Below are 24,966 nucleotides of genomic sequence, written 5' to 3' on the forward strand. Positions count from 1 at the left end.
AGTATGTTTTTATATCCTCCAAACTTAACCCCTATTATATTAATTTTGTTCTTATTATAATAAATCTCATTCATCATCTTTTTTTCACCAAACTCCTTACTTTTTGCTTTATTTAAACAGAAACCTGCCCCTTTTTAATAATTTTTAATTCTTGTAACAATTTAATTCATCCATCGTCGATTTTTTTTTACTACAACAACTAAATAAATCATCTGCATAAGACAGACATACTGATATATTAACTTTCTTTCCTATCCTCCAACATTCTTCATACATTCCTTTCACAAAAGTTTGAATAACTGTACTAATTTCTAGAAAAAATAATATTTCCTTAAGGGGGCACCCCTGCTCAACTCCCCTACTTATAATCTTTTCCCATATATCCATCTACCATGACTTTCAACCATAAATTTTCAAAACAGGTTTTTATAACTTCCAGTATTTATTTTAGTTACTCCATATGCTTCCAAAACTTTCCACATCTCATGACTTCTGTATCAAATGCCTTCTCTACATCACACACAACCAATCTTACCTTGTTTTTTTTCTGTAAAGATTACTTATTTTCTTTACTACTGCTAACATTTCCTTTACTTCTCTCCCTTTTACACCAAACACACCATTTCATGTTACTTCAGTCAATACTTACTGCATCCTTTTTTATAGTCTTCTTTCTCTTTTGGCTGTTCCCGTTATGGGTCGCCACAGTGGATCATCTGTTTCCATTTCTTCCTGTCCTCTGCATCTTGCTCTGACACACCAACCACCTGCATGTCCTCTCTCACCACATACATAAATCTCATCTTAGGCCTTCCATTTTTCCTCTTACCTGGCAGCTCCATCCTTAGCATCTTTTTCCCAATATACCCAGCATCCCTCCTCAGCACGTCTCCAAACTGTCCAACCTGAGCTGACCCTCTAATATACCGATTCCTAATCCTGTCCAACCTTGTCACACCCAGTGCAAATCTTAACATCTTTAACTCTGCCACTTCCAGCTCTGACTCCTGCCTTTTTGTCAATGCCACCATCTCCAACCCATACAACATAGCTGGTCTCACTACCCTCTTGTAGACCTTCCCTTTCACTCTTACTGGTCTGTCACAAATCACTCCTGACACTCTTCACCACCCATTCCACCCTGCCTGTACTCTCTTCTTCACCTCTCTTCCACACTCACCATTACTCTGAACTGCTGATCCCAAGTACTTAAACTCATCCACCTTCGCCAACTCTATTTCCTGCATCCTCACCACTCCTCTATCCTCCCTTTCATTCACACACATATATTCTGTCTTAGTCCTGCTGACCTTCATTCCTCTCCTCTCTAGAGCATATCTCCACCTCTCCAGGGTCTCCTCAACCTGGTCCCTACTCTCACTATGGATCACAATGTCATCTGCAAACATCATAGTCCATGGGGCCTCCTGTCTGATCTCGTCTGTCAACCTGTCCATCACCACTGCAAATAAGAAAGGGCCCAGAGCTGATCCTTGATGTAATCCCACCTCCACCTTAAACGCATCTGTCACTCCCACTGCAGACCTCACCACTGTCACACTACCCTCGTACATATCCTGTACCACTCTTATATACTTCTCTGCCACTCCCGACTTCCTCATACAATACCACAACTCCTCTCTAGGCACCCCATCATATGCTTTCTCCAAGTCCACAAAGACACAATGCAACTCCTTCTGATCTTCTCTATATTTCTCCATCAACACTCTCAGAGCAAACATTGCACCTGTAGTGCTCTTTCCCGGCATGAAACCATACGGCCGATCACTAATCATCACCTCCCTTCTTAACCTAGCTTCCACTACTCTTTTCCATAACTTCAAGCTGTGACTGATCAGTTTTACCCCTCTGTAGTTACTACAGCTCTGAACATCACCCTTATTCTTAGAAATAGGTACCAAAACACTTTTTCTCCACTCCTCAGGCATCCTCTGACATTCCAAAATTTCATTAAACAATCTGGTTAAAAAATCCACTGCCATTTCTCCTAAGCACCTCCATGCTTCCACTGGTATGTCATCTGGACCAACAGCCTTTCCATTCTTCATCCTCTTCATAGCTGTCCTTACTTCCTCTTTCCTAATCTGTTTCACTTCCTGATTCACTATCCCCACATCATCCAACCTTTCTCTCTCTCTCTCATTCTCTTCATTCATCAGCCCCTCAAAGTACTCTTTCTATCTGCTCAACACAAACTCCTCACTTGTGAGTACATTTCCCTCACTATCCTTCATCACCCTTACAAGCTGCACATCTTTCCCAGCTCGGTCCCTCTGTCTAGCCAATCGGTACAGGTCTTTTTCTCCCTCTTTAGTGTCCAACCTTTCATACAACTCTCCATATGTCTTGTCCTTAGCCTTCGCTACCTCTCTCTCTGCCATGCTCATCTCCTTATACTCCTGTCTACTTTCTTCATCTTTCTGACAGTCCCACTTCTTCTTCACCAGCCTCTTCCTCTGTATACTTTCCTGTACTTCCTCATTTCACCACCATGCTCAAAAAAAAAAAGTTATGTACTCACCATAACATAACAACTGAGTAGTTAGACTTCATTTGTCAGCAACCTGTGGGTTTCAGATCCGATATGGATCCGAGCTGGGAGATTTCCAAGCTAAGATCCGAGCTCCAAACTCTTCCCCCTTACCCATACTACACTGCAACCTCCTTCCAACCCTCAGATCGAGTTTGCTAGCCACAACGTGACACACATCAACCCAAGAGACATAATTTGACCTGATCACACAGACTAGGCTCACAAGACCTAAGATGTCTGAGTCCAAGGACTATCGTAAACCACTAAGGTTAGGGGGAAGGTGGGAGGGAAGGTTGCTGACAAATGAAGTCTACTCAGATGGAACATTATGGTGAGTACATAACTTCTTTATCTGAAGTAGTTAACTTCATTTGATCATCAACCTGTGGGACAGAGTCCCCAGCTACCAAAGACCTTGGGAGGCCCTTATGGAAGGATATTCCGGAGCACTGCAGAACCAAAAGAAGCCCTTCCTCTAGATACCATGTCCAACTTATAATGAATAATAAAAGTGTGAGAGGAAGCCCAGGTAGCCGCTGAACAAATGTCATCCAGAGAAACTCTGGACCAGAACACAGCAGAAGTAGCCATAGAATGAGTAGAATGAGCATGAACCCTGTCTGGTTCTGGTAATCCATGATCCTTGTACACCTGCAAAATACAAAGTGAAACCCATCTAGCAAGAGTCACCTTTGAAACTGGTTTCCTCAAAAAGGGCTTGGCAAAGGAAACAAATAGCTGATCAGACTTACGAAAAGGTTTAGTCCTATATAAATAAAAGCGCAACTGTCTGCGGACATCCAGCAAATGAAGCTTGTATTCCCCTTTGTTTTTAAAATTAGGGAAGAACACTGGGAGATTAATAGACTGATTGATATTGTCCTTAGAGAAACCCTATCCTTATGAAAAACTAAGTATGGGGATTTCATACACAAAGCTTGAAGTTCAGGCACTCTCCTAGCCGAGGTGATGGTGACCAGGAAGGCTGTCTTCCACGACAAGAATTTTGAATCAACTGACGCTGCGGGTTCGAACGGAGGTGCAACTAAGGCCTGAAGAACCAAGGTCAAATCCCACAGAGGGGAAGGATGCTTAATCGGAGGTTTCAGCAAAACGGTGCCTTTGATGAAAGTCTTGCAAATCCTAGAAGCGGCTAGTGAACCTGAATTCAGCCAGCTGGACCTTAACAGTGGAAGAGGTGGCCACTGTTGGAAAATCTGAGACAGAAATTCTAATACCGCTGGAATAGGGGCGGTAAACAGACCCAAATCTCTCTGAGTAGCCCAAATGGAAAAACACTTCCATTTACTACGGTACACCTTTCGGGTGAAGGACTTGTGTGCCGCCACCAGAATGGACTTAACACGAAAAGAGAGTCAGGGAGTCCTGGCAATTAGAGGAACTGGAGCAACCAAGCAGTAAGCTTGAGGCTGTCCAGATTCGGGGAGGAATTCCGGAGGGATCACAAAAGAGATCCGGAATGGGATCAAATATCCAGGGCAGAGCTACTAGATGAGACCATAGGCGAGGGAACCAAACTTGACGAGGCCAGAATGGGGTTATGAGGATAATCCTGCTCCCCAACCAACGAGCTTTCTGCAAGAATTTTGTCATTAGAGGTAGCGGGGGATACGCATAAAGAAGACCAGGTGGCCAAGCATGGACAAGAGCGTCTCTGGGGGCTCCCCCCCAAAGGGGGAATCAGTGCAAAAAAACTCGCTGCACTTTGTGTTGGACGGCAATGTGAAGAGATCACAGCAAGGCTGACCCCACTTGAGGAAGATCTGTTCTGCTACACAAGGGTTCAGAGACCACTCGTAGGGTAAAAGGATAGTCCTGCTCAGTTTGTCCACTAAAATGTTGGACTGATTCGGGATGTGTGCTGCTATCAGAAAACGGTTGGTGGAGATCGTCCATTCCCACACTCTCATGGCCTCGCAACAAAGCGGGTAGGACCTGGTTCCCCCCTGTTTGTTGATATACCACACCACTGGCATGGTGTCTGACTGAACTGCAATTGTTCCCAGAGGAAGAGAAGCATAAAGGACCTGCAACGCTAGAAGGACCGCCCTCATCTCTAGAACACTGACATGCAGAATGGTCTCGTTCGGAGTCCACGTGCCTTGGACAGTCCTGCCCGAGCAATGCCCCCCCGACCCTAGACGGGAGGTGTCCGTGGTCACTGTGGCTTGGGGCGGAGTCGCAATAAAGGGGCGTCCTCCTCGAAGATCCTGGAATTGAAGCCACCAGATGAGTGAAGTTTTGCACACCTTGCTTAGAGGAATCGGGTAACTTAAGGGCTGGTATAACAGAGACCACTGAACTTGTAACGTCCATTGTAACTCTCATGTGCAGACGTTTGCAAGGAACCAGATTTATAGTTGCTGCCATGGACCCTAAGGCCCTCAGAACTAGCAATGCTGGGGGTGAAGAAGTCTGAAGAAATGCCAAGACATGGAGGGTTAGGTTCCGAAGTCTGTCTGGAGTCAAAAATACCTTGACCTGGAGAGAATCTATTCTTGCCTCTATGAAGTCCAGAATCTGAACAGGCTGAAGAGAGGACTTTGCAAGGTCTATCGTGATACCCAGTAAATTTGACAGCTGAAGGAAAGAATTTCTGGCTTGAACAAGTTGATGCCTGGAGGGGGCAGTGAAGAGCCAATCGTCCAGGTACGGAAATATGCCTCAGGTGGACTGCTACAACTACCATGACCTTGGTAAACACCCTGGGGGCTGTGGTGAGACCGAAGAGTAGGACCCTGAACTGGTAGTGATTGGCTCCATGCCAAGCGGAGAAACATCCTGGATCGCCTGTCCATCATAATGTCGTAGTACTCATCCTTAAGGTCTACAGAGCACATCCAGTCTTCCTCCTGCAAGAATGGCAGGATGGATTTTTAGGTGACCATCTGGAATTTCTCCTTGGCAACAGACAGGTTCAGTGTGGATAGGTCGAGAAACGGCCTCAAGTCCCCTGTCTTTTTTGGCACCAAAAAGAACCTGGAATAGCTGCCTGATCCGGACTGGTCTGGGGGGACCAGCTGGATTGCCCTTTTGTTTAGCAGCTTTTCTATTTCCAAAGCTGCCACCTCCCTTTGAGCGGGTGAAACGTCTGGGAGTTGCTTTGGAGGTAAGGGACTGGTCAGAAAGGGAATGGAATAGCCTCTGGATATTACACGAAGCACCCAGCGGTCTGACAGTATGGACTCCCATTGAGCTAGCTGCTGTGAAAAACACCCCCCTGACTGCCTCCAGAGTGGAGCAGTCGGGCAACCCCTCAGGACTGCTGCGTGGGCTGATCTCAAAATGGTTCCCGTGACCTGAAATTCTTCGGACCCCCCCTGCCTCTGGGCCGATGTCCACCTCGTCCCCCTCTGCCTCTAGGGGAAAAGGAGTCCGGAGTGTCCCGCGAATGCTGAGACTTCCAGAACCACAACTTCTTTTGCCCTCGCTGATTCCTGGAAAAGGACCTTTGAGGGTTCGAGAAGCGGATCCTGACGGCCGACAGCGTCTTCCCATCCTTCTCACTCTGGACTAGCGTATCTCAGACGGTCTTCCTGAACAGGGTCGAACCGTCAAAATGGGCATTCACGAAGGACACCTTGAAAGGTTCTGAAAAGTCGCAAAGCCGGAGCCAGGAGTGATGCCTCATGGCAATGCCAGACTCAGCCGCCCTAGCGGCTCCCTCGGTGGCAGAGTGGTCATACGTGTCGAGAATGAGCGTTTATCCTCAGCCGAAATGGACTCTGGGGGAGAATCAGCGTACTCTTTCATGAGGTCATGCTGAAGTCTGATCACATGGGCCAATGTAATTCAGCGCCCTTATAACAAAGGTAGCTGAAGCATACGTTCGCTTTCAGAGTCGATCCATTGCCCTGGGCTTCTTGTCTGGAGGATGGACCAAGGAACTCTCCTGCGCCAGTTCCTTTCTGGTGGCCACCGCCACCACCATGGCATCAACTGGGGAACCCTTACTCCATGCAGGTTTGTCCGTAGGAGGGCTCAAAATCTTGTCTGGCCATTTAGGTATAGGTTCTACAGTGTCCGGCTTCTTCCAAGCTCTGGTGGTAATGAGGTCCACCAGAGGATCAGCCGGGGGGGACACCCAAGAGGTAGATGGGCCTGCATCGAACGCCTCCAGGAATACTGACTCATCCGATGAAGACTTCTGGGCGGACCAACCTCCCATCTGACAGAGGATTTCCATTATGTCTCCAAATGAGACATCTTCGGGAGGTGATCTGGGGGAGCCTACCCCCTTCTTCCCAGTCGGTATCTTCTGTGAGGGACTCAGAGTAGTCCATGTGCCTCCTCTTGCACTTGCATTTACGAGGGAACTCTTCGGGGGGGGGCTCTCCGGGGAGGACTCACAAACAGCTTCATATTCCTCGTGGGAAACCGTCTGGGGCTATCAGACACAGGCTGTCTCTGGGAGGACTGAATGACAGAAGATACACTTAGCAGCGAGGGAGCAGGGACGGACTCCGAGGAAAGAGTGAGGGGTCTCGATCCTCCTGAGAGAACCCTCTCCACAACGTCGAAGGGGAACCGGCTTCATTGAAACTAGCAGGACGAGTAACTTTACCCCTCGGATCAGACGAAGGGATCGGAGCTGAATCCGGAACAGACGGACCCAGAGGAATGGTATGTCCCAACCATAAAGGAGCCGATGACAGACTCATCCCCCCCCCCGGAACCGATGCCCAAATCACGGCTCCGAGAGCTCGGATCTGACATAGGATCCGACAAACTCGAGAGCATGGCCACAGCGTTGAGGTTGGAGGAACCATCGGTGCCGACCCCCTGACTTTGGGACTCCTCAGATCCAGGGACTCAGAAACCTGGGGATGGATCAGAGAAGAAGCTATCGAGGCAAACATCGGAGCCGAACTCCCCACTCCGGCAGGAGGGGGAGCCAGCAATACTCCCATCTGCAACTGAGTCTGTAAAAACCTTCTCATCATCCGGTCCATGTCAGCCTCCGAGAGGCTTCTTGTGGATCTGGAGGATGCAACCGACACCGGCCGAGAGGGCTGATGAGGATGACCTCGAAGCAGGCTGAACTTCCTCCTCTGGCTCGGGAGAAAATCTAGGGGAACGGAGCCGAGGGGAAGATGCTTAGGGGTCTTATCCGGGGCAGTGACCCCCTTAACAGGAGGACCCGAAGGATCTGACGGGTGTGCTGGTCTCTTACGACCCCTATCTTTGTCTCTCTCTCTTTCTTTTTCTCTCTCCCTATGCTTCCCCTTCCTGGCCTTTTTGTCACCCTTTTTAGAAATGGGAGTGTGAGTCCCGGACAGGGGAGGAGGACCAGAAGCTGATATGGCCACAGCCATGGCCGTAGAGGAAGAAGAAGAAGCAGATTCTGCCGGGAAAAGCCCAGCCAAAATTAACTTGGCCCTGCGATCCCACAGAGCCCGTGGGTTAAAGAATGCACAAATTTTGCAGTCTGAAGAAAGGTGGGGAACCCCCAAACACACAGAGTGTGGCCATCAGCCGGGGACAACTTATGGCCACACTCTCTGCATTTGCAGAAAGTCGGCTTTTGAGAGTCCGACATCTCAACCCCCACAACAACAAAAAGGCTAACTAAAGCCCTACCTAAACACACACACACACACACACACACACACACACACACACACACACACACACACACACACACACACACACACACAGCAAAGGGAGGCCTACACTAAATAAAAATTACAAAGTTTTACTACTACTATTTTTTTTTTTTTGAATGGAAACCGGGGGGGGGGGGGGGTAAACACTATCCACGTACACGAAACTGACTTTGTACAGTTAAAGCTGGAAAAATCCTACTCTACCTGCCTGGAGTTCAGAGATCATGTCTTGGCGAAGCCGCGGCAAACGAGATCTGAGGTTTGGAAGGACATTGCAGTATAGTATGGGTAAGGGGGAGGAGCTTGGAGCTCGGATCTTAGCTTGGAAAGCTGCCGGCTCCAGGAGCGGCCTTATGTCAACTGGTGCCCTAGGCAAAAAGTACAGTTTTGTACCTACCATAAATGTAGATGTTCGAGTGCTAATACAGCTGCAGTCATAATAGATGGGTTCTCCTGCCGTCAGGCGGGTCCTCGGTCGGCCAAATTCCAAAGTCTAGGTCCAAGGCCGGTTGTCGCTTCCTCCCTGACGTCAGTGCGACAGGGGTATAAAAGAACCAGTCGACGCCATTTTCTTCAGTTTTTCTTGCCCCAGATGTCAGGTGCCCCCAGAAGGAAGGCAATACATAAGTTTATGTAATAAAGCAATGCAATATAATAAAAATACAGTAGTTGCAAGCAAATACACCATAAATGAATACCCCAATCAGGTTGTGTGAGGAGGTGTTAGCCAATAGGCCTGTCCCAAGAGGGGAAGGAGGGAGGGAAACCTGGACTGCAGCTGTATTAGAACTTGAACATCTACATTTATGGTAGGTACAAAAAGTACAGTTTTGCACCTACCATAAATGTAGATGTTCGAAGATCCACATTGCTGCAGTCCTAACACTTGGGGTAGTCCGCTGTCCCAGTCGGCCCGAATACCAAAGTATAAGGCTGACGTCGGTCAAGGCGCATTTGACTGACATCAGAACGTCAGGGTACAAATGCGATGACCGACGCCATATCTCTTGCCCCAGATGTCAGAAGACCCTAAAAAGATAAGGCCAAAACCAAAAACACCAAACACTCCTGTGCCTAAAACATGTACAATATACACAAATGTACAAAAATAGAACCTCCCACACAACCACCCCTAAACACAGAGGGAAGGAGGGAGGGGACTGCAGCAATGTGGATCTTGAACATCTACATTTATGGTAGGTACAAAACTGTACTATGCTCTTCATCTCACATTGCTGCAGTCCTAACACTTGGGTAGAATCCCAAAGCAGAGGTAAGGGAGGATGGCTAAACTATAATGAAGCAGGAGCTGCCAAAATGCCCTGCAACACAGCAGTGGCAAAACCAGCCCTGGACTTAGAATAGAGAGGAAGGTGGTAATGCTTGGAGAAAGTATGCACTGAACTCCAAGTAGCTGCCTCCAAAATATCCTTAGCTGCCACCCCCCTTAGAAATGCTGTGGAAGTGGCAGTAGCCCTAGTGGAATGAGGCCTAATCCCAGCTGGAATCTCTTTGCCATGATGGGAGTAACAGAATGCAATGCAAAACCCAATCCACTTAGATATAGTTTGTTTTGACACAGGCTTGCCCTGAGAACTCAAAGCAAAAGAAACAAACAACTGCTGAGACTGCCTAAAATCCCTAGTCCTGCTTAAATAATAACGCAACTGCCTGTGTACATCTAAAGTGTGCAAAATCTTTTCCCCTATTTTGGGGATCTGCATAAAAGTAGGCAAATGAATAGTTTGGTTTAAAGCCACACTAGAAACCACCTTAGGCATAAATGAAGGATTAGTACGTAATGATACCTATCCTTATGAAAATCAAAAAGGCTCCACCATAAGGGCCTGCAATTCAGAAACCCTTCTTGCAGAAGTAATGGCCAACAAAAAGCAGTCTTCCATGACAAGTATTTCAACTCAGCAGTAGCCGGCTCAAAAGGTTGTAGAGTAAGTTTCTCCAACACAAAATTGAGGTCCCAAGCAGGAGTAGGAGCTCTTTGGGGGTCTTATATTCTTTGCCCCTCTAAGAAATTGCTTGAACAAGGGATGAGAAAACAATGGTGGGTCACAATCATAGTGAGCTGAAATTGCTGCAGCATAAATCTTAATGGAAGAGAAAGACAAACCTTTGTCCAATAGCTCAGTAAGATATTGAAGAGCCACACTCAAATTAGGCTCAGAAACATCCAAATCCTTTGCTGCACTCCAAAATAAAATCTCTTCCATTTTTCTGCATACACCTTGTACTAGGTCTTCTGGCTTCCATAATCACATTCAAAACTTGTTGAGGAAGTTGAGACCTGCTGTGGTTCAAAACAGAATATGCCAGGCTGTTAGATGAAGAGAGTGAAGCTTGACATTGAGTAGATGACCGTCCCTCTGAGACAAAGGTGTGGAATCAAAGGTAAAGGCCATGGAGGCTTTCTTACCAGATTCCTCAGTAATGGGTACCAGTGTTGCGAGGCCAATCTGGAGCTATCAAAATCATCCTTGGCTTGTCTTGTCTGACCTTTAGGAGTACCTTTGGGAGGAGAGGCAGAGGTGGAAAGGCATACACATGAAGATTTTCCCAACTGAACGAAAGAGCATCCACTTTCCAAGCTGTGTGATGATAACTTTTCGTGCAAAACTTTGGCAGCTGGTGGTTTTGTGGAGAAGCGAACAGATCTATGTCTGGAGTTCCCCATGACACTGTCAATTTTTGAAATACATGAAGATCCAGTTTCCACTCGTGGGGATCCATGATTTGCCTGCTTAACACATCTGCTAAGGAGTTCTGTGCTCCTGGCAGAAACCTTGCTTGAAGAGTAAGCTGCAAGCTGAGCAGTCTCCCACAAAATCATTGCTTGCCTGCATAGAGGATAAGAATGTGTTCCCCCTTGCTTGTTGATGTACCACATGACAGTTGTGTTGTCTGTTAGAATCAACACCTGCCCTGGAAGAAGTAACTCCTTGAAAGCCATCAATGCAAACTGGACTGCTAACATCTCCTTCATGTTGATATGTAGATGCTGTAGTCTGGCAGGCCACTTGTCTTGTATCCACTTTCCATTCAGATGAGCTCCCCAAGCTATGTCTGAGGCATCTGTCGTTAGAATCTGACTCGCCTCTGGCGGGTCACAGAGAGTCCCTTGTTTAGGTGACATTCCTGAGCCCACCACAAAAATTCCTTTTGAATGCAAGGTATTATTTGAATGACAGTGTCCAGATCCTGGCAGTGCTGTGTCCATACATTTTGAGATACCATTGTAGCTTCCTCATATGCAGTTTGGCATTGGGAAGCACCAGAATACAAGATGCCATGAACCCTAATGCTTGAAGGACTGTCCTTGCAGTCAGCACGGACTGATGAGATAGTTGATGGAAGTAAAGGGATAGACTCTTTTGTTTGTCCGGGGTCTAAAAGGCCATCTGGGCTGCTGTATTCAGTCTCACACCCAGAAAGCACATGTCTTGAGAGGGTACTAGACTGGACTTTATTTCGTTCACAGAATACCCCAGGCATCTTAGCACTGCTATCACATAATCCAGATGCTGAAGAAGCTCCTTTTCTTGAGCCAGAATCAGACAGTCGTCCAAGTAAGGATAGATTTGTATTCCTTTTAGCCTGAAAAAGCTACAACTGGAGCCAGAACTTTTGTGAATACTCTGGGCAGTAGATAAGCCAAAGGGCAATGCAGAGAACTGATAATGGGAATTTCCAGCTCGGAACGCAGATACTTCCTGCAACTGAGTCTGATAGGCACATGAAGGTAAGCCTCCTTGAGATCTAAAGTTACCATCCAGTGATCTTTGCCCAGCAAAGGTAAAAGCTGTTGTAACGTCAACATTTTGAACTTGGGAATGTCCAAATAAGTGTTGAGGATAGACAAATCCAAAATTGGTCTCCACGTGTTTCCTTTTTGGTACTAGGAACAGCGAGAATAAAATCCTAGGCCCCTTTCTGGCACAGGAACCGGCTGAATGGCCCCTATCTGGAGCAACAGAGAAATTTGCTTGTGAGCCTCTTTTCTTTGTAGAGGAGGAATGTCTGGCATGCCTTTGAAAGGAGGCAAGGTATGGAAATAAAACCTGTAACCGTGGTGAACGATATCCAATACCCATCTGTCTTGGGTAATAACACTCCAGTTTTCTTTGAAAAGTGCCAGCCTTCCTCCCAAAGGTGCTGCCAGACGAGAAGGCTCTGGCAGCTGAAAAGGCAAGTCATTGGGTCTGCTTAAGGACTGACCCTGCCCTCACCAGAAGACTGGGCAGGTGAACTGCCTGCTCTAGGCCTAAAAGAACCTTGAGCTCTGCCCCTACCACGCCTAGATCTACCCCTAGACTGAGAATCATAAGAAGGATAAGTCCACCCTTAGTAGGCCAATTTCTACTAAACTTTGGAGGCTGAACCTGCAAAATCTTTAACAGTCTGCATAGACTTAGCCTTGTCCTCCATTTTCTTTAAAACTGCGTCCACAGGCACCAAATAACACATCAGATTGTAAAGGAGCATCTAAAATCCTTGTCTTTACATGTTCAGCTAAATTCTGATCCCTGAGCCAGGCGTGCCTGCGAAGAACAGAACCAGTGGCTGCCACCCTCGAGCAGGCCTGTACAGCATCAAAACCACATTGCAAGGAATGCTTACCCACCTGTTCAGAAACATGAACTAAATCCTGCAACTCTTTACACTCAATACCTTCCGCCAGAGCATCTACCTTAGACTTCAATTGTGAAAGGAGATAATTTTGGTATTTCAACATGTGAAACTGGCAATTCAAAGCCCTCATGGCTAAAGTGGAAGAAGTATACACCTTTTTCCCCCATCTATCCAAAGCCCTTGCCTCTTTATCAGAAGGAACAGGATTTTTAACAACAGAAGCCTTAACACCTTTAGGGCCCTGAGAAACAGTTTCTGGGTCTGCCCTGGGACTCTTAAAAGATACTTATGAGCTTCAGGCACCCTATAATACCTGTCCGGTTTAACTGGGGCAGGAGGCAAAGAATCAGGGTTCAGGGAAGCCTCTGCAAAAACATCCTCTACCACATCCAGAACAGGAGGTACAGCTAAAGGCCTATGCTGGGGTAGAAACAAAAATTCCCTAAGCCTTTTCCTAGAATCAGAGAAATCTTGACCTTCCCATTTAAAATGCTCCCTCATGGAATGAAGGGTCTCTGAAAAAGAAAATCCTCAGGAGGAGAAGCAAGGTGTAGAGTCATCTACATCAGAATCAGAATAAGGAGGATACTCCTGCAAGTCTTCAGTCGAAGACTCAGAATGCTTCGTACAGTGCTCAAAACTTTCAAGCTCAGGTTCCACCCTAGGCCTCTTATCAGGGGGGGGTAAAGAACCTCTAATCATAGTAATCAAATCTTCTGCCATTTTAAGCATATGTTTCTTAGGCAGAGACCCTGAAGAACTAGGGAGACCCCCACTGAAGTTAACCCTGGCCTACCTCTAGAAGCCTTGGAAACAGAAGGAGGGCCTAACCACCTTAGGAAGGGAGGAGAACAGCTACCTGAGAAGCCCCCTCAGCCTGGCCTACCTGCTGAGAGGACACATCTTGCAACAGTAAAGTCTCACCCTGAGAATCCAAAGGAACTTGGTAGAACCACCGGCTCCACCGAGCCCTCTAAAGAACCGGCGTCCGGGACAGACGGTTCTTCCACCCTAGGCTGCTGCTTTGTCCTTGCGTTTTTAGGAGCATCCGGCGGCATGTTGTAATTAACGCTTCCCAAAACTAACCTGGCACAATCTAATCTTCTCTTAATAGTGCGTTTGTTAAATCTAGCACAAGAGCGACAGCCAACAACGCCGTGCTCAGGCCCTAAGCAAGGTATACACAATGTATGGTAATCTCTATGAGGTATCTGTTTCCCACAAGAAATACAGTTATTCACTTTTCTGACATCGGTTAAATACTGAGGCAAGAAAAACCAAAATATTCCCCAGTACTTAGCCAACTTTGATTCGGTCTGAAACTCCGACTTCAGAAAATTTCAGAACGCCAACCTGCACTCGCAATACTGCTTCTGCATCGGACCATGCGGCAAAAGACTGAGGATATGGCGTGGTCATGCGCGTTTGTACCCTGGCGTTCTGATGTCAGTCAAATGCGCCTTTGACCGACGAGCCTTATACTTGGTATTCGGGCCGACTGGGACAGCGGACTACCCAAGTGTTAGGACTGCAGCAATGTGAGATGAAGAACATCTGTACTATGTTCATCGTGCATACAGCTGCAGTCATAACAGATGGGTAGAATCCCAAAGCTAAGAAAGGGGTGGTAGGCACTAGGTGGAACTAGGAGGAGCCAGAATGCCCTGCAAACTGCAGTGGCAAAGCCTGCTCTAGTTTTGGAGTATAATGGTAGGTGGTAGTGTTTGGAGAAGGTATGCACAGAACTCCAAGTGGCTGCTTCCAAAATATCTTTGGTAGGAACTCCTCTGAGGAAAGCTGCAGAGGTAGCTGTGGCCCTTGTGGAGTGAGATCTGATGCCTGCAGGTACAGTTTTACCATGAAAAGAGTAACAAAAGCGTATGTAATGGGCTATCCATTTTGAGATTGTCTGCTTGGAAATTGGCTTCCCTTGAGCTCCTATAGCATAGGACACAAAGAGCTGTTCTGATTTTCTGAAAGGCTTTGTTCTGTCCAAATAATAACGCAGCTGTCTGTGGATGTCCAAGGAATGTAGTAGTCTCTCCCCTTTGTTTTGAGGATTAGGGTAAAAGGTAGGTAAGTGGATAGCCTGATTCAAAGCTACCCTGGATACCACCTTTGGCATAAAGGACGGGTTGGTTCGTAAGGAAACTCTGTCCTGATGGAAGATGATGAAAGGCTGCACAGCCATGAGGGCTTGTAGTTCCGATACCCTGCGAGCTGAGGTGATAGCCAGAAGGAAAGCTGTTTTCCAGGACAAATATTGCAAATCTGTTGAGGCAGCTGGCTCAAAAGGAGGCAAGGTCAGCTTTTCTAGAATGAAATTGAGGTCCCAAGCAGGTATTGGTTGTTTCCTTGGGGGTTTTATATTCTTAGCCCTCTGAGGAACTGCCTTAAGAGGTGAGAGAATAATGGTGGATCAGTGTTGTATTCTGCAGAAACGGCTGAGGCACGGATTTTGATGGAGGAGAATGAAAGTCCACTGCTTAGCAGCTCAGCTAGATACTGTAATATTTGAGGTAAGTTCAGTTTCCAGGATTCTGGCCCCTTTTCTCATTCCAGGCACTAAACCATTTCCATTTTGCGGAGTAAGCTTTTCTAGTAGACGGCCTTCTGGCCTCCAAAATGACATCCTGCACCTCATTGGAGAGTAGGGTCTGTTGCGATGTTAAGGTATCTTCCATGCAGCCAGACTGAGTGTTTTCAGCTGACTGTGAAGAGTTTTGAAGCTGTGCTGAGTCAGAAGAGGAGGCATTAGAGGTAGGGTCCATGGTGGGGAATGCGTAAGGCTCCTCAGGAGTGGGTACCAGTGCTGTCTTGGCCAGTCTTGAGCAATGAGAATCATCTTTGGTCTGTCTGCTCTGGTTTTTAATAGAACTTTGGGCAGCAGAGGAAGAGGTGGAAAGTCATAAACTGTCATTGTTGTGCAACTGAAAGAGAGAGCATCCACTCTCCAGGCCTGTGGATGACAAATGTCCTTGAGCAGAATTTTGTCAACTGGTGATTTTTGTGGGAGGCAAAGAGATCTATGTTTGGCCTTCCCCATGCTTGAATTATCTCTGTAAAAACTTGAGGATGCAACTTCCATTAGTGTGGATCTGTCATATTTCTGCTTAGGTTGTCTGCCAGCGTGTTTTCCTTGCCTGGCAAGTACTGTGCTTGAAGTTCGATTTGTAATTCCAGAGCCATGTTCCAAAGTGACATGGCCAGCCTGCATAGGGGGTATGAATGGGTTCCTCCCTGTTTGTTTATGTACCACATTACTGTGGTGTTGTCTGTCCTTATCAATAGTTGACCTGGATGCAGAAGGTCTTTGAAAGCTATAATAGCATTTATTACTGATAGCATTTCCTTTTGATTGATGTGAAGGTGCTTTTCTTTTGGGACCATTTGCCCTGAATGCACCGATCTGTCATAGTCCGGCGTCTGTTGTGATGACTTGATTTGCTTGAGGCTTACAGAATGGGAGACCTGTGTTTGTTTGGCATGCTTGAGCCCACCACAGAAATTCCTTTTGAAGACATGGAATTAGTGGTATTATTGTTTCCAAACTGTGGCTGTGTTGAGACCATAGGTTTTTCAGGTACCATTGAAGTTTCCTCATATGCAGCTTTGCACATGGGATTAGTAGGATGCAAGATGCCATGAATCCCAGAGTCTGCAGGATTTTCCTTGCAGTCAGCCTGGTGAAATTTGCTAGTTTTCTGAAGTATTGAGTTAGTTGCCCCTGTTTCTTTGGCGTGAGGTAGGCCATCTGGGTGTTTGTGTCCAAGTTGGCACCCAGGAAAATTATTTTCTGAGAGGGTATTAGCCTTGATTTCATTTTGTTGACTGTGTACCCCAGAGAATTCAACAGCATTATTACAAAAGCCAGATGTTTCAGAAGTATGTGCTTGCTGTCCGCTTGGATCAGGCAGTTGTCCAGATATGGGTATATTTGTATCCCTTGAAGTCTGCAGTAGGCAATTACGGATGCCAGGCATTTCGTGAATACTCTGGGCGCAGTAGATAAGCCAAAGGGCAATGCAGAGAATTGATAATGGGTTGAACCTGCAAGAAATCTGAGGTATCTTCTGCAATTTTGTCTGATTGGGACATGCAGGTATGCCTCCTTGAGGTCCACTGTTACCAGCCAAGACACCTTGCCCAGCATGGGAAGAAGCTGCTGTAATGTGAGCATCTTGAATTTTGGTACGAGTAAAAATGTGTTTAGGATGGATAAATCCAAAATAGGTCTCCAATCGGTTCCCTTCCTTGGTACCAGGAATAGTCTGGAATAAAAACCTTGACCTTGCTCGTGAGTAGGTACCTCTTGAATAGCTTTCATGTCCATGAGATCTGAAATTTGTCTTTGTGCCTCTGCCCTTTGATTGCTTGGCATGCCTCTCATTTTTGGAAGGGTGTGAAAATGGAATCTGTAGCCTCTGTTTATAATGTCCAGGATCCATTTGTCTTTTGTGACAATATGCCAATTTTTCGAAAATAATGCCAGTTTTCCGCCTAAGGGTGCTGCCATTTGAGCCTTGCTTGGCATGCAAAGGGGAAAGTCATTGGGCTTGCTTTCTGAATGGCTGCGAACTATCCTCACCACCTCTTTGTGTAGGAGCTTGCCATTGTCTGCCTCTCAACGATCCTTGAGATTGCCCTCTGCCGCCTGTATCTACCTCTTTGGGGTCTGTCCGTGGCTGGAAAGGACCAATTTTTGGAAGGCCAATTTCTACAGAAACGTGGAGGTTGTACCTGTAGAAAATCTTTCACTGTTTGCATTGATTTAGACTTTTCCTCCATTTTCTTTAATACCTCCTCAGCTTTAACACCAAATAGTACATCCTTTTGTAGAGGGACATCTAGTAATTTAGCTTTGACATGATCTGGTAAGGTTTGCTCCTTGAGCCAGGCATGTCTTCGTATGACTGATCCTGTAACAGCAGCTCTACATGAGGCCTCTAGAGCATCAAAACCACATTGTAAGGCATGTTTACCCACTTGTTCTGCACTATGCATCAAATCCTGCAACTCCTTCAAGTCTGGTTGTTCAGGTTGTGACATTTTGCTTCTCAACTGTGATAAAAGAAACTGTCGGTACTTTAACATATGGAACTGGCAGTTTAATGCTCTCATGGTTAAGGTGGCCGAGGTGTATACCTTTTCCCCCCACCTTTCTAAAGATCTGGAATCTCTCTCGGAAGGTAATGGATTTTTAGCATTGGAGGCCTTAATTCCCTTGGGGCCCTGTGAGATAGTTTCTGGGTCAGCCGCATGGCTTTTGTATAAAAATTGGTGTGAGTCAGACACCCGGTAGTACCTGTCAGGCTTGACTGGGGCTGGAGGTAGAGAGTCCGGGTTAAGGCAGGCCTCCGAATACACATCATCTAGTATGTCTAAGACAGGAGGTATAGCCAGAGGCCTGTGCTGAGGTAGCAAGAGAAAATCCCTAAGCCTTTTCTTGGAATCTGAGTACTCTTGGCCTTCCCAATGGAAGTGTTCCCTTACGGTATGCAAGGCTTCCCCAAATGAGTAATCCTCTGGGGGGGGGGATAGAGGGAATGGACTCCTCTGCATCAGAATCTTCAAAAGGGGAGTAAGAATGTTCCTGTTCATCAGAGTGCTCTGAAATAATGGAGGCCTGGTCAGAGGAGGGATTCTTCCTCCACTCTGGGCCTTTGTCCGGGGTTGAGAACCCTGATAAGAATAATTAAATCCTCAGCCATTTTAAGCATCTGTGTTTTAGGCATGGGGCCTGGAGAGGGCCCTGTGTAGCTTGTCTCAGAATGCATGACTGCTTTAGACTTAGTGAAAGCCTTGATGGAAAAAGAAGAGGAAGGTCTGAAGACACCTTGAGAGGAGGCAGACCTGACGACATTTTGAGTTTCACCACCAAGAGTGGCTTCAGTATCTGTAGTCGGGTGTGGGCGAGGAGCCTGCGACCTCGGGCACAGTAGACACCGCCAATGAAGTGTCGTCGGTAGGCAGGGGCTGCGTGGCGCCGCTGAGAACCGGACCACCTGTAGTCGGCTTTGGCGTGGTGTCGGTGAGGGACCTCGTGTCGGTCCTTATCTTTTTTATACAAAATTGGAGTCGGAGTATCCGGCGACAGAATATAGTTAAATTTTGCCAAAATAGTGCTGGGCGAACTCCGCCTGGCGCAATGGTGCGTTTGTTGAATGTAGCACAAAAACGACAGACCGAGACGTTGTGGTCTGGGCCTAAGCAAGGAATGCAGAGGGAATGAAAATCCTTATGCGGTATTTGCTTCCCACATGAAATACAATTATTAACTTTGTCTGACATCGGTCTGAGGCAAGAAAAGTTTCCCCAATGGGGTACTTAGCTTTGAAGAAGACTTCGGTTGCAAAATTTTCGTAATTTCAGGAGCTGGCCGACCGGCACTTGCGAACTGCTTCTGCTTCGGGCACCGCACGGCAAGAAAGACTGAAGAAAATGGTGTCGGCTGGTTCTTTTATACCCCTGTCGCACTGACGTCAGGGAGGGAGCGACGACAACTGACGCCAGACCTAGACTTTGGAATTCGACCGCCGAGGACCCGCCTGACGGCAGGAGAACCCATCTGTTATGACTGCAGCTGTATGCACGATGAACATCAGCTCCACGGCGGCCCCACCACACTATCCGGTGCCTCCATCCTGGTCTGCCTACAGCAAATAAATACTGGAAAAGCACCCCTGCTAGAACGGCGCCCTAGGCGACCGCCTAGTTGGCCTATGCCTTAGGCCGGCTATGGCCGGCTCGGATCCATATCGGATCCAAAACTCACAGGTTGATGATCAAATGAAGTTAACTACCTCAGATTATTTTATAATCAGTATTCCCTAAAGTTATAGGTCTGCAGTTTCTTATATCTTTCCTTTCAGCTTTTTCTATACAAATTTTATTACCCCACTACATATTTTTCCTGCAACATCCCTTTATCAAACCTTTCATGTAATACTTTACAGAAAACCACCTTTTTTCCATTTCCATTTGCTTGTACAATTCATAACTTAGCCTATCTAATCCTGGTGTTGACTCTTTACTCCATTCTTTTATTATTTCCTGCATTTCTTCCAATGTAATCTCTTTTACCAGTTCTGCTTTAATACCTTCAGATATTTTAACACACCATTCCGGTTTCTCAACTTCTTCCTTTTCATACATTTCACCTACAAATCTTTCCACTACTTCCATTATTTTTTTTTGTTTACACCTTACACCACCATTTTCATCTCATGTTTTAATTTCTCATCAAAATCATCCCTATACCTGAATAGTCTTCAGTTCCTAAAGGCTATATAATCTTGTTTCCCCACAACGCCTCAATTATATTCCTTTTCTCTTTTTTGGTACATCTTTTTTTTATAATAAGCACACAGCCTAGTATATACCTATAAAGCTAATGACCACCAGGGCCTTTAAAAGTCTAGCTGTGCAATCCAAACCAATTGTGCTCCTATGTATCATGAGTGTTTATTAGGAAGGGATATGTTAGGAAGTTTCTACAGGTGTGAAAGAAACAAATCTGTTAGGGGAAAAATTTAAAGTGTGCACACCCTTAAACTAACACTTTGTTGTGTGTGCATACCCTTAAACTAATACTTGTTGAAGCACCTTTTGATTTAATTACAACATTCAGTCTTCTTGGGTACACACCTGCCATCAATTAAAGAGATTATGATTAACCCTAAATAAAGTTCAGCTGTCCTAGCAGGATTTTTCTGACATTTACTCAGTTGCTTGCTACAGCAAAAGCCATGGTTCACAGAGAGCTTACAAAGCATCAAGGGGATCTCATTGTTGAAAGGTATCAGTCAGGAGAAGGGTAGAAAAAAATGTCCACAGCACTGGATATACCATGGAACACAGTGATGACAGTCATCAAAAAGTGGAGAAAATATGGGACAACAGTGACATTGCAAAGAAAGTACAGTTGTGTAAACTTACCATAAATGTAGATGTTCAAGTGTATTCACAGCTGCAGGCATCACACTTGGGATATCCTGCCAGGGGTAGCCCTCAGTCGGCCTGAATACCACAGGCTTAGTATTTCTGCACCGGTTGCTGTCTCTTCAAGACTGACATCAGAGGTATAAAAACAGGCAACCGATGCCGTTACATCAGTTTTTCTTGCCCCAAATGTCAGGAGACCCCAAATAGGGAGCTAAGTTATGGTGGAAAAACACCACCAGTAAAAAGTAAATACCAATAGCCCAGTAAGGAGTGAGGAAGAGAGACAGAAAGAGAGAGACAAGGGGGCTGGAGGGTGAGAAACCAGGACTGCAACAGTGAATACACTCAAACATCTACATTTATGGTAAGTGTACACAACTGCACTATGTTCTTCATGTTTCACTGTTGCAGTCAACACATTTGGTTTGATTCCCAAAGCTGAAGAATGGGTGGAGGCAGTCAAGAAGAGTTGGGGTTGGCTAGTATGCCCTGCAGGACTGCTTTTGCAAAGCCCATCCTGGATTTGGAAAAGATAGGCAGGTGGTAATGCTTGGTGAAGGTATGAACAGAACTCCAAGTAGCAGCTTCCAGAATGTCCATGGTAGGGACTCCTCTGAGAAAGGCTGTAGAGGATGAAGTTGCCCTAGTGGAATGCGTTCTGACCCCCTGAGGGGGTGGTTTCCCATGGTGTTTTTAACATAAATGGATACAGTGTGCTATCCATTTGGAGATGGTTTGTTTTGATATGGCCTTGCCCTCTGCCCCTGGTGCAAAGCTGACTAGTAACTGGTTAGATTTCCTAAAGGGCTTAGTCCCATCAAGGTAGAATCTGAGCTGTCTATGCACATCTAAGGAGTGCAGGATTCTTCCCCCCTTTTTTGAGGATTAGGGAACAAAGGTGGGCAAATGGATAGACTGGTTGAGAGCCACACTGGACACCACTTTAGGCATGAAAGTTGGGTTGGTCCTGAGGGAGACCCTTTCAGCATGAAAAATAATGAAGGGTTCTGCAGCCATAAGTGCTTGCAGCTCAGACACTCTTCTAGCTGAAGTGATGGCCAGAAGCAAAGCTGTTTTCCAAGAGAGAAATTTTAACTCTGCTGATGCTGCAAGCTCAAAGTGGGGAAGTGTGAGCTTTTCCAATACAAAGTTAAGGTCCCAAGCAGGGGTGGGGGCTCTTCTTGGTGGCCTTAAGTTGTTAGCCCCTCTCAGGAACTGCTTGATGAGAGGGTGAGAGAAGAGAGGTGGCAACGTGCTGAAATGATCAGAGATGGCAGAGGCATGGATCTTAATGGAAGAGAAGGACAGGCCTCTGTGGAGTAGGTCTGCTAGGTAATCCAGGAAAAGAGGTAAGGAGGGCTGTGCTGTACCCGCTCCTTTAGTGTGAATCCAGGAACAATACCTTTTCCACTTGTTAGCATAGGATTTCCTTGTACTGGGTCGTCTGGCTTCACGTATGACGTCCAGTACTTGCTTGCTTAGGCTGGCTACTGGAGGAGAATTCAAGGAATAAGCCAGGCTGCAATGTTCACGGTTTGCAACTGTGGATGCAAGAAAGTACAGTTTTGTACCTACCATAAATGTAGATGTTCGAGTGCTAATACAGCTGCAGTCATAACAGATGGGTTCTCCTGCCATCAGGCGGGTCCTCGGTCGGCCGAATTCCAAAGTCCAGGTCCGGCGTCGGTTGTCGTCGCTTTCCTTCCTGATGTCAGTGCGACAGGGGTATACAAGACACAGCCAACGCCATTTTCTTCAGTCTTTCTTGCCCCAGATGTCAGGTGCCCCCAGAAGGAAGGCAATATATATATATATATATATATAATCATGCAATGCAATATAATCAAAAATCAGTAGTTGCAAGCAAATACACCATAGAGGGATAACCCAATCAGGTTGTAAGATGAGGAGTTAGCCACTAGGTCTGTACCCAGAGGGGAAGGAGGGAGGGAAACCTGGACTGCAGCTGTATTAGCACTCGAACATCTACATTTATGGTAGGTACAAAACTGTACTATGTTCATCGTGCATACAGCTGCAGTCATAACAGATGGGTAGAATCCCAAAGCTACGCACAGGGTGGTAGGCACTAGGTGGAACTGGGAGGAGCCAGAATGCACTGCAACACAGCAGTGGCAAAGCCTGCTCTAATTTTGGAGTATAAAGGTAGGTGGTAGTGTTTAGTGAAGGTATGCACAGAACTCCAAGTGGCTGCCTCCAAAATATCTTTGGTAGGGACTCCTCTGAGGAAGGCTGCAGAGGTAGCTGTGGCCCTTGTGGAGTGGGATCTGATGCCTGCAGGTACAGCTTTACCATGAAAGGAGTAACAAAACCGTATGCAGTGGCCTATCCATTTTGAAATTGTCTGTTTGGAAATTGGCTTCCCTTGAGCTCCTACAGCATAGGACACAAAGAGTTGTTCTGATTTCCTGAAAGGCTTTGTTCTGTCCAAATAGTAACGTAGCTGTCTATGGATGTCTAAGGAATGTAGCAGCCTTTCCCCTTTGTTTTGAGGATTCGGGTAAAAGGTAGGTAAGTGTATGGCCTGATTTAAAGCTACCCTGGATACTACCTTAAGCATAAATGACGGGTTGGATCGTAGGGAAACCCTGTCCTGATGGAAGATGAGAAAGGGCTGCACAGCCATGAGGGCTTGTAGTTCCGAGACCCTACGAGCTGAGGTAATAGCCAGAAGGAAAGCTGTTTTCCAGGACAAATATTGCAAATCTGTTGAGGCAGCTGGTTCAAAGGGAGGCAATGTTAATTTTTCTAGAATGTAATTAAGATCCCAGGCTGGTATTGGTTGTTTCCTTGGAGGTCTTATATTCTTAGCCCCTCTGAGGAACTGCCTTAAGAGTGGGTGAGAGAATAAGGGTGGATCAGTGTTGTATTCTGCAGAAATGGCTGAGGCATGGATTTTGATGGAGGAAAATGAAAGTCCACTGTTCAACAGCTCAGCTAGATATTGTAATATCTGAGGCAAATTCAGTTTTCTAGGATCCTGGCCTTTTCTCATTCCAAGCGTAAAACCGTTTCCATTTTGCAGAGTAAGCTTTTCTAGTAGATGGCCTTCTGGCCTCCAAAATGACATCCTGCACCTCCTTGGAGAGTAGGGTCTGCTGTGGTGTTAAGGAATTTTCCATGCAGCCAGATTGAGTGTTTTCAGCTGACTGTGAAGAGTTTTGTAGCTGTGCTGAGTCAGGAGAAGAGGCATTAGAGGTAGGGTCCAGGGAGGAGAATGTGTTAGGCTCCTCAGGAGTGGGTACCAGTGTTGTCTTGGCCAGTCTGGAGCAATCAGTATCATCTTTGGTCTGTCTGCTCTTGCTTTCAAGAGCACCTTGGGCAGTAGAGGCAAAGGTGGGAAGGCGTAAACTGCCCGTGCTGCCCAACTGAAAGAAAGGGCGTCCACTCTCCAGGCCTTTGGATGAAATGTCCTTGAGCAGAATTTTGTCAATTGATGATTCTTGTGGGAGGCAAAGAGATCTATGTCTGGCCTTCCCCACGCTTGGATTATCTTTGTAAACACTTGAGGATGCAACTTCCATTCGTGCGGGTCTGTCATATTTCTGCTTAGATTGTCTGCCAGCGTGTTTTCCAAACCTGGCAGGTACTGTGCTTGAAGCTCGATTTGCCATTCCAGAGCCATGTTCCAAAGTGACATGTCCAGCCGCACAGGGGGTATGAATGTGTTCCTCCTTGTTTGTTTATGTACCACATTACTGTGGTGTTGTCTGTTCTTATCAATAATTGCCCTGGATGCAGGAGGTCCTTGAAAGCTGTAATTGCATTTATCACTGCTAGCATTTCCTTTTGATTGATGTGAAGGTGCTTTTCCTTTTGGGACCATTTGCCCTGAATGCACCTGTCTGTCATGTGTGCCCCCGAGGCGTAGTCTGAGGTGTCTGTTGTGATGACTTGATTTGCTTGAGGCTTGCAGAATGGTAGACCTGTGTTTGTTTGGCATGCTTGGGCCCACCATAGAAATTCCTTTTGTAAACATGGAATTAGTGGTATTATTGTTTCCAAACTGTGGCTATGTTGAGACCATAGGTTTTTTAGGTACCACTGAAGTTTCCTCATATGCAACTTTGCACATGGGATTAGAAGAATGCAAGATGCCATGAAGCCCAGAGCCTGCAGGATTTTCCTTGCAGTTAGCCTGGTACAATTTGCTAGCATCTTGAAGTACTGAGTTAG

General features: G+C 46.3%; 1 protein-coding gene across 2 annotated transcripts in view; it reads right to left on the reverse strand.

Annotated features, from left to right (window-relative positions):
- Window positions 1-24,966, reverse strand: part of GNPTG (N-acetylglucosamine-1-phosphate transferase subunit gamma) — a 454,757-nt gene that overhangs the window by 160,575 nt on the left and 269,216 nt on the right. The gene's annotated exons all lie outside the window — the stretch shown is intronic.

This window comes from Protopterus annectens, chromosome 12.part0, assembly GCF_019279795.1.
Source record: "Protopterus annectens isolate FY-2018-M chromosome 12.part0, PAN1.0, whole genome shotgun sequence".
NCBI lineage: Eukaryota > Metazoa > Chordata > Ceratodontiformes > Protopteridae > Protopterus > Protopterus annectens.